The following is a 9,670-nucleotide window of genomic DNA, read 5'->3' as shown; positions in this document are numbered from 1 at the left end:
AGAAAAATCCACAAGTTAATACACACGCTGTCTCTCGAGTTTCTCCACACTGAATCCTCCAGGCACTACTTACAAAAGGTTACATTGACAATCGTGTTACGTTATTTTTAAAATCTTTCCTTTTCTTAGCACAAGCACAGCTGAGAAGCTTCGATGCATGTGCTCCATAACGCGTTAAAAATAATGCATTTAATCACACTTTGCATTACAAGCAAAGGGAGCTTTTGTCAATGCATGATTTCCTGGTACACCGATTACACTGATCAGCGCATCCCGATTCATTTTACCCTCGCACCACCTTAGTTTGAGAAGAAGTCTGAAAAAATATGAGTTTAACACAGAAAAACAGATCACCAATTCAAGCTTTATGAATAATCGATCCGCCATCAATAATTGTTTTGGTAAAGCCATCCTCCTTCCATTTTATAATTTTTCATACATACACACACACAAATTATATATATGTATGTGTGTGTGTGTGTGTGTGTGTATATATATATATATATATATAATGTAGATAGGGGTGTGTGTGTGTATATATATATATATATATATATATATATATATACACATACATATACTTGTGTGTATGTTTGTATGTGTCTATATGTGTGTGTATAGCTTTGGTCACTGAGTGCAAGGGAAAAATAATAAAATATAGTCTATAAGTTATTAAACAGTAAAACATTAACGTTTCAAGAAGTACAGGTACACTGAGCACTACTGGAGTGGTTTGGGTAAACTACATTTTAAAGACTGTGTAACACAACAGGTAAGTAACTAACAGCAGCTAAAATGTATATGGATCATCTCTCGGTAGTAGATCCCTTTTGAAAGGCGCTACACGACGGCTGTGGTATAGAAATTACATTTTCTATGTGAACGTTTAAATTTGTGCCTCTGGTAATGTGCCTTACCGGCATTTAAAGAAAATTAGTTTTGTGTCCTCTGCAGTGTTAAGAGAGAAAGGCTTTGGTTTGGCATAAAAGGAAAAAAGGTGTAAAGAAAGGAAAGTTGCCTTTTTCTTTTATATAGTATAGAAAGATGTGTTCGCTGACGTTATGATCGCCTTTTGAGGACAGTCGCGGTCGGTCTTGTGTAGACTGGTGAGACGTCCCCGCCATTAATCGGCTGTGATGGCACTGTCAGTCCTGCACTCGTGTGCGTGAATTCATAATCCGAGTTTAGGACCTCATAATCATTATCGTGCAAAAGAAAGTGTGAATCGCCTTAATATTATTTTGCCGTGGTGTAGAAAAGGGGTCCTGTGTTTGCACTTGTCTGGGCTATAGCGCAGGGGGAGGATGAAAAAAATTAAAAGTGCTCACTTTGACTTAAAGCAGCGCTGGCTGCTCGACTTTTGCTGGGCAGGAGACCCCTTTTGTACACACGTTCATGATATCAAAAGTCTCAGCGCTCTTTGGAGGTCATTCATATATTATATATATAGCAGAATACCAGCTACCATGGCGGAGAAGTAGTGTGTTAAAGAAGTAATGAAAAAGAAAAGGAAACATTTTAATAATAACGTAACATGATTGACATTGTCATGAGTGTTGCTGTCATATATATGCCTGCCTAAATAAGTCACCCTCGCTTTGCTCTTACTTTTTTACCTTTCATTTAATCATGGCTAGTGGAGGAAAAATTATAAAATGGAAGGAGGACGGCTTTACCAAAACAATTATTGATGGCGAATCGATTATTCATAAAGCTTAAATTGGTGATCTGTTTTTCTGTGTTAACCTCATATTTTTTCAGACTTCTTCTCAAACTAAGGTGGTGCGAGGGTAAAATGAATCGGGATGCGCTGATCAGTGTAATCGGTGTACCAGGAAATCATTGTGCTTTTCTTAGCACAAGCACAGCTGAGAAGCTTCGATGCATGTGCTCCATAACGCGTTAAAAAATAATGCATTTAATCACACTTTGCATTACAAGCATTCTCCAACTTCCCGTGTAGGTGGAGGGCTGAAATTTGGCAGGCTCATTCCTTACAGCTTACTTACAAAAGTTGGGCAGGTTTCATTTCGAAATTCTACGCGTAATGCTCATAACTGAAAGCTATTTTTCTACTTATAATGTAATGGAGTTCAGCTGGATGGCCGTGGGGGACGGAGTTTCGTGTGACATCATCACGCCTCCTACGTAAGTATGTAGAGAACAAGGAAGACCTCCAAACAGCGATGAGCACAAAACGCCATTTCACAATTGAGAAGGCAGAAAAAGATTATGAAGCAAATGATGCATACAAGCGTATTCAATCAATCAATCAACATTTATTTATATAGCACATTTCCATACAAAAAAAATGTAGTGCAAAGTGCTTTACAAAATTAATAGAAAAATAGAAGACACAATAAAAAATAAACATAAGTCAACATTAATTAACATAGAATAAGTAAGGTCCGATGGCCAGGGTGGACAGAAAAAACAAAACAAAAAAAAAACTCCAAAGACTGGAGAAAAAAAATAAAATCTGTAGGGGTTCCAGACCAAGAGACTGCCCAGTCCCCTCTGGGCAATCTACCTAACATAAATGAAACAGTCCTCTTTGTATTTAGGGTTTTCATGGAAGGACCTGATGATGATAATGGTCACATAGACTTCTGTATTCATAAATACAAGCATATTCATAAGTACAGCTACTGCGGAAACAAAGCACGGCGTGAACCGTAAGTTTATAGACACACTCCTGCTGCCATTTGTCATGCCTATGCCTATCACCTATGGCGAATGACGGTTTTCGCGAGATACAAGTTTACTGAGAAGACACGAGGTATAAACGAGACTTTGCACGCAGGCAAAACCACAATAGCACGCGGGCTTGATGTACTGTAGTGCGCGTCAACTCGATCTGTATTGCGCATCTATATATCTTTTCAAGTTCTATTTAGTCCATATGTGTCAAACTCAAGGCCGGCCTGTAATTATATCCAGCCCGCGAGATCATTTTATATATTATTGTTATTAATATGAAGCGCTGGTAACACAATAAACTACAGATCCCATAATGCAGCGCTTCAGCTGCCTTGCCGAATACTTACCGCATTAATCAAGTCTAACTTATCATGCTGCAAGTTATTGCGAAGCTAGCTCACATGATGCCAAAGAGAAAAGGTGATTCTGAAAATAGAACCTTTAAAAACCGATGGAGGCTGAGTATATGTTTACTGACATTAAACCCGTGTGTCTCATTTGTGGAGCTAATGTGGCTGTAATTACAGAATCTAAGACGGCTCTATAAGACAAAACATCAGCAACAACAACAACATTTATTTCTATAGCACATTTTCATACAAACAGTAGCTCAAAGTGCTTTACATATTAAAGAATAGAAAAATGAAAGACACAGTAAGAAAACAAAATAAATCAACATTAATTAACATCGAATAAGAGTAAGGTTCAATGGCCAGGGGGGACAGAAAAACAAAAAAAACTCCAGACAGCTGGAGAAAAAATTAAATCTGTAGGGATTCCAGACCATTAGACCGCCCAGTCAGACCCCTCTGGGCATTCTACCTAACATAAATGAAACAGTCCTCTTTGGATTTAGGGTTCTCACAGAAGGGCTTGATGATGATGGTCACGTAGAGTTCTGCCTTTTAATCCGTCCATCATTGTTGGAGCATCATGAAGCTTTGAGTAGGTGGAGGTGGCGCAGGTCACCACCACAAAGAAACCGGAAAAAGAAACAGAAGAGAGAATAGGGGTCAGTACGGATTTTAGAGCCACCATGAATAGTTGTTATGATGAATTGAACATACAGAGTATCAGGATTAAGTTAAATTAAGTTAAATTGAAGTTACAGAAAGGCCATGTTACAGTAATGTGTTTTCAGCAGTATTTTAAACTGCTCCACTGTATCAGCCTGGCGAATTCCTATTGGCAGGCTATTCCAAATTTTAGGTGCATAGCAGCAGAAGGCCGCCCGCCTCACCACTTCTTTCAAGTTTTGTTCTTGGAATTCTAAGGAGACACTCATTTGAGGATCTGAGGTTACGATTTGGAATATAAGGTGTCAGACATTCTGATATATAAGATGGAGCGAGATTATTTAAGGCTTTATAAACCATAAGCAGTATTTTAAAGTCAATCCTGAATGACACAGGTAACCAGTGTAGTGACATTAAAACTGGAGAAATGTGCTCGGATTTTCTTTTCCTAGTTAGGATTCTAGCAGCTCCATTCTGAACTAATTTCTCAGCATCTTTCAGTGATATAAGAGGTCTAACTTTACTTATGTTTCTTAAGTGAAAAAATGCTGTCCTAATGATCTGATTAATATGCGATTTAAAATTCAGATTACAGTCAACAATCACCCCTAAGCTTTTTACCTCCGTCTTGACTTTTAATCCTAATGTATCCAGTTTATTTCTAATAGCTTCATTGTATCCATTATTGCCAGTTACTAAGATTTCAGTTTTCTCTTTATTTAACTTGAGAAAGTTACTATTCATCCATTCTGAGATACAAGTCAGACATTGTGTTAGTGAATCAAGAGAATCGGGGTCATCAGGTGCTATTGATAAGTACAGCTGTGTGTCATCAGCATAGCTGTGGTAGCTCACGCTGTAACCTGAGATAATCTGACCTAACGGAAGCATGTAGATTGAGAAGAGCAGCGGACCCAGGATAGAGCCTTGTGGAACACCATATTGGATATCATGTCATATCATATCATTGGATCATCATCAGGATAACCTGAAAGACTTGAATGCAATGCAGAAGATATAGAAAGCAAAAGAGTTAAAGAAGAATCTGACACTTCAGCGGACGTTTTTACCCGTGCACAATCACAAAGTGATTTCAAGTGAAGCTGCTTTTATGGGAGACACAAATGCACCAGTGCAACTTGCCCCACTTTCCCTGTTGCCAAGTAATGTTGAACCAAGTCGGCACTACGGTGTTCCCAAACACGCACTTTGCTCATAAACTGAGCGAACTGCGCACTGAGTTCGCATGGTGCTTTGGGGACTTTGAAGAACAAAAAAAGAATTTTGAGTTGTTTCGCAACCCATTTGCCGTCGATGTGGAAACTGCGCCTGTGCAGATTCAGATGGAGGTGATTGAGCTGCAGTGTAATGGCACACTGAAGGCAAAGTACGATACTGCACAGCCTGCACAGTTTATTCACTCCATTCCCGCAGAAATGCTCGGCTCCGTCTACATGCGGCTCGAACCTTGTGCATGTTTGGTAGCACATATCTGTGTGAGAAGCTCTTCTCAGTGATGAAGACTAACAACACAGCACACAGGAGTCGCCTCACTGATGAGCACCTGCAATCCATCCTGAGAATCTCCACAACACAGAACTTCACACCAAACAGAAACGAACCTGTGGCCAAAAAAAGATGCCAGGCGTCCAGCTCTAAAATGACATCTGAGCAAAGACAACTGAATGATTTGATTTGTTATTGCTGAAAGGAACACATTTTATTTATATTTCCAGGTTTTGTTATGCAGCATGTTCATATTTGAATTTGTATAATTTTAACAGGATATATTTTTATGGAGAGCAAAATCTTTTGGGATATTTAACATTCAAGTTTATTTTTTATATAAAATTACATAAGAGTAAAGAAATTTGAATGTTTGTTCTTTTAACGTTTACTTTTTTTCTAACTTGTATAATTTAGACAGGATATATTTTTATCGAGAGCAAAATATTATGTTATTTAAGGTTTGAGTTGATTTATTCCAGAATAATATTCCTGTCTGTTTTTATTCATATTTATGTTCAAAAAAGTTAAGTTTTAAAAGTTTTACAGTAATGGTCATAACGGTCAACAAAGTCCGTTATGTTGAACTTTCTTATTTATAGCCCCATCTTCTCGAAATTTGGTATGCGGCTTCCCTGCACTAACCAAAACCGATGTACGTACTTATTTCGGTGGTATGACGCCACTGTCAGCCACCATATTGAACTTTTCAACAGTCTTTGTTACTTATGGACCCATCTTCAAGAAATTTGGTACACGGGTTCCCAACGATAACTGAATCCTACTTTCGTACATATATACGTCCATAGCCTGCACCTCGGTCACTGTGGGAGGTGGTGTTGGGTCCCCCATCCCAACGCCTCCCACGTTGTTGGCTGGCTGCCTGCCTATATAAGACCATCCGTCGCTCCGGTCTCTACATTCCCTTCCTTGCTTCGCCATGGGATTCACGTCTCCCTACTGATAACTACAGCCATTTTGTTTAATCCACGGCTTCTCCGCTGTTTTATTGTTCATTTATTACGATTATAGTTATTGTGTAGGTATTTTAGACTTACTTTACATTGCTCAGGTACCCATTTCCTTTATCATTCCAACCCCCATTAACATGTCTATCGAGGTGATCACCATCGATCAAAGAACTGTCACTTACCGAGTGGTTTCCATGCCCGGAGATGGCACCTACCTTTTCCATTCTCTTTGTTACATATTACACGGCCATATCAGGCTCACTTTTGATATCAGGAGGAACATTGTGTCTTATGTATTGAATGACTGGGACAGGTTCAAAGTGTGTACTGATGACGGTACAGGAGATAATTAGACTACACAGGAGCACTAGAAGAGTGAAATGCTTAAGCCCTTCACCTATGCATCTGCATTTGAGTTGATGGCTGCCACTGAATTGTTCAGTTGTCGTTTTCAAGTGTACCGAAATGGCCAAATATTTTACACCTTTCGACAACCGCCAATGCCTCTTAAACTTCTTAGATTCACAGGTGACGATTTCAGTAGTGGACACTTTGATGTTTATGAATGTTTAAACTCTCAAAAGCTGGATGTGATTTTATCGATGAAACCAGTTGTGTGCTTACAACACTTGACAGATGCCGAATGTCACTTCGACACAACAAATCCTACAAATACTGTCGTAATTGAAACAAACCATGAAACTCAAACCGATTATGACAGCAGCAATCCAAGTTGTGAGATTTGAGACAAGATTACTGTTCACATGGCCAACTGTACGTTACATGCTCAAGAGTAAGCTCAGCGCACAGCTTGGTCATATTACAACCGGAGGGCCGAACTGACAACATGGTATACAAAGAGATCCTTAACAAATAATTATTGGCATATTTTCCCTCAGTTTAAAAAGGTTTAATTTCCTTCTTAATAAAAATTTTAATGCAGTATTTTGCCGCTGCGAAGCGCGGGTATTTTGTTAGTATATATATATATATATATATGTATATATGTATGTGTGTAGATATATACAGGTATGTATATATATGTTTATATATGTGTGTGTGTATGTATATATATATATATATATATATATGTATGTGGATGTATGTGTATATATGTTGTGAACGCTGGCCCCAGCACAGACAGACGGACGACATATTTTGCACCCACACACTGTTTATTCACTATTTACAAACATATAAAAGTCACGTGCACTCACGAACCCCAGTGCCTCCAGCACTGATTCCCCCAAGTCCAGGGCCCACAGTCCTTGTGCCTTCCTGGCCGCCTCCCGTCCTCTCTCTCTCTAGTTCCGTCTGCTTCCTCCCGACTTCCACCGCTGACTGGAGGGAGGCGGGCCCTTTATGGGGAGCCGGATGGGCTCCAGCTGCTCCCCGGCACTTAACGGTGACCACACCCCTGTGTGGCGGAAGTGCCAGCTGCGCACCCGGAAGCCGTCCGTGTCTCCCCGGTCGTCTTCCCCCCGGCAATTCCTGGTGTGGCGGAAGTGCCGTGCTCCCGGAATAAACAGGCACTGGGGCGCCTGAGCTTCCAAGCCCTGTACCCGAGGCCCCCTGTCTAACCAGGACGGACGCCCCCACTCGGTCTGGAGGAGGCACACGCCGAGCCGCTGGTGGAAACAGAGAGGTACATGTCAGTGGGCTTACCTGTCTATCAGCTCCACTCGACGCCTGCCTCCTGTGGGCCACTCCCTCTGGCCCAGTCGGATCTCGTTTCGGCACGAGATTGGCGTTCCTAGGTCCCGCCTCCATCCAATCCTCGGCGGGCACACCAGACACACCAGCCAACCCCGTGCCTGTCAGCGGGCGGGACATCCGGCCCGCGGCCATCTTGCCTTCCCTGCTCCGAGTGCAGAGACGTGCCTCCTCGCCGCATTGTGGCTGTGGCGATTCCTTGAGCCGCAGTGGCTCTGTTTCCGCAGCCTTCTTTGCTGCCGCCGTCGCCGCGCTGCCGACAGCCCGTGGCGCGGCGTGCTCCTGCCACGGACGCGGATCCGGTTCGTCCCTCCCTGTAGAAATGAAGGTAAGACCGACCCCGAGGGGCCGATGAATGCAGGGCAGGGCACTTACCTCCCGGATCTCGTCATGCCGAGGCCCCCGCCTCGGTGTGGCCTTCTGTGCTGCCACGCCGGCCTGGCTGTCCGCCTCGACAGCGCGACTGGAGCCCGCTGCGCTCCGGCGATGTCGGGTTCTCCTCCGCACCCGGGGAAAGCCATTCCGCTGTCCGGTGGCGGTTTCTGGGGTGAAACGCTCCCGCGGGGTTGTGCACGGGCCGCTCCCGTGGCCAGTGTGTGGGGTCCGCTGCTTCGCCGGGCCGTTCACAGAAATTGTTTGTTTTACTGCAGGTCCCCGCCTTGCACCAGGCGGAGCATCCTGCCGACTACGCCACTGTGAACGCTGGCCCCAGCACAGACAGACGGACGACATATTTTGCACCCACACACTGCTTATTCACTATTTACAAACATATAAAAGTCACGTGCACTCACGAACCCCAGTGCCTCCAGCACTGATTCCCCCAAGTCCAGGGCCCACAGTCCTTGTGCCTTCCTGGCCGCCTCCCGTCCTCTCTCTCTCTAGTTCCGCCTGCTTCCTCCCGACTTCCACCGCTGACTGGAGGGAGGCGGCCCCTTTTATGGGGAGCCGGATGGGCTCCAGCTGCTCCCCGGCACTTAACGGTGACCACACCCCTGTGTGGCGGAAGTGCCGGCTGCGCACCCGGAAGCCGTCCGTGTCTCCCCGGTCGTCTTCCCCCCGGCAATTCCTGGTGTGGCGGAAGTGCCGGGCTCCCGGAATAAACAGGCACTGGGGCGCCTGAGCTTCCAAGCCCTGTACCCGAGGCCCCCTGTCTAACCAGGACGGACGCCCCCACTCGGTCTGGAGGAGGCACACGCCCTCCTCTGGTCCTCTAAGGCGTCCCGGCCGGGCTCCATCCCCGGCTGAGGGCCACACGGGATGAACTGGCATCGGGGCGCCGCCTGGCGGTGACCACGGGCCCCTACAGGGTAGGGCTTCCATGCCCTCGACCCGTGGCTCCCTACAGAACCAGGACGGACGCCCCCTCGCGGTCTGGAGGAGGCACAAGCCCTCCTCACGTCGTCCTGGGCGTCCCGCCCGGCCGGGGACCACAATGTATATATATATGTATGTATATATGTGTGTGTGTATATATATATATGTGTGTATATCTGTATATGTATATATGTATGGATATGTATATATATATATATGTTTATATATGTGTGTGTACATATATATATATATATATATGACAGCAACACTCATCACTCACAACAGTGACAAAACAATTACATTAACAATCATGTTACGTTATTTTCAAAATGTTTCCTTTTCTTTTTCATTACTTCTTTAACACACTATTTCTCCGCTGCGAAGCGCGGGTATTTTGCTAGTAGCTTATAAAGGCAGACTGTCATGGATACAGTGCATCGCATCAAA

Source organism: Polypterus senegalus, chromosome 1 (assembly GCF_016835505.1).
Source record: "Polypterus senegalus isolate Bchr_013 chromosome 1, ASM1683550v1, whole genome shotgun sequence".
In the NCBI taxonomy this organism is placed as follows: domain Eukaryota; kingdom Metazoa; phylum Chordata; class Cladistia; order Polypteriformes; family Polypteridae; genus Polypterus; species Polypterus senegalus.
Note: the sequence above shows the minus strand (reverse complement) of the source record.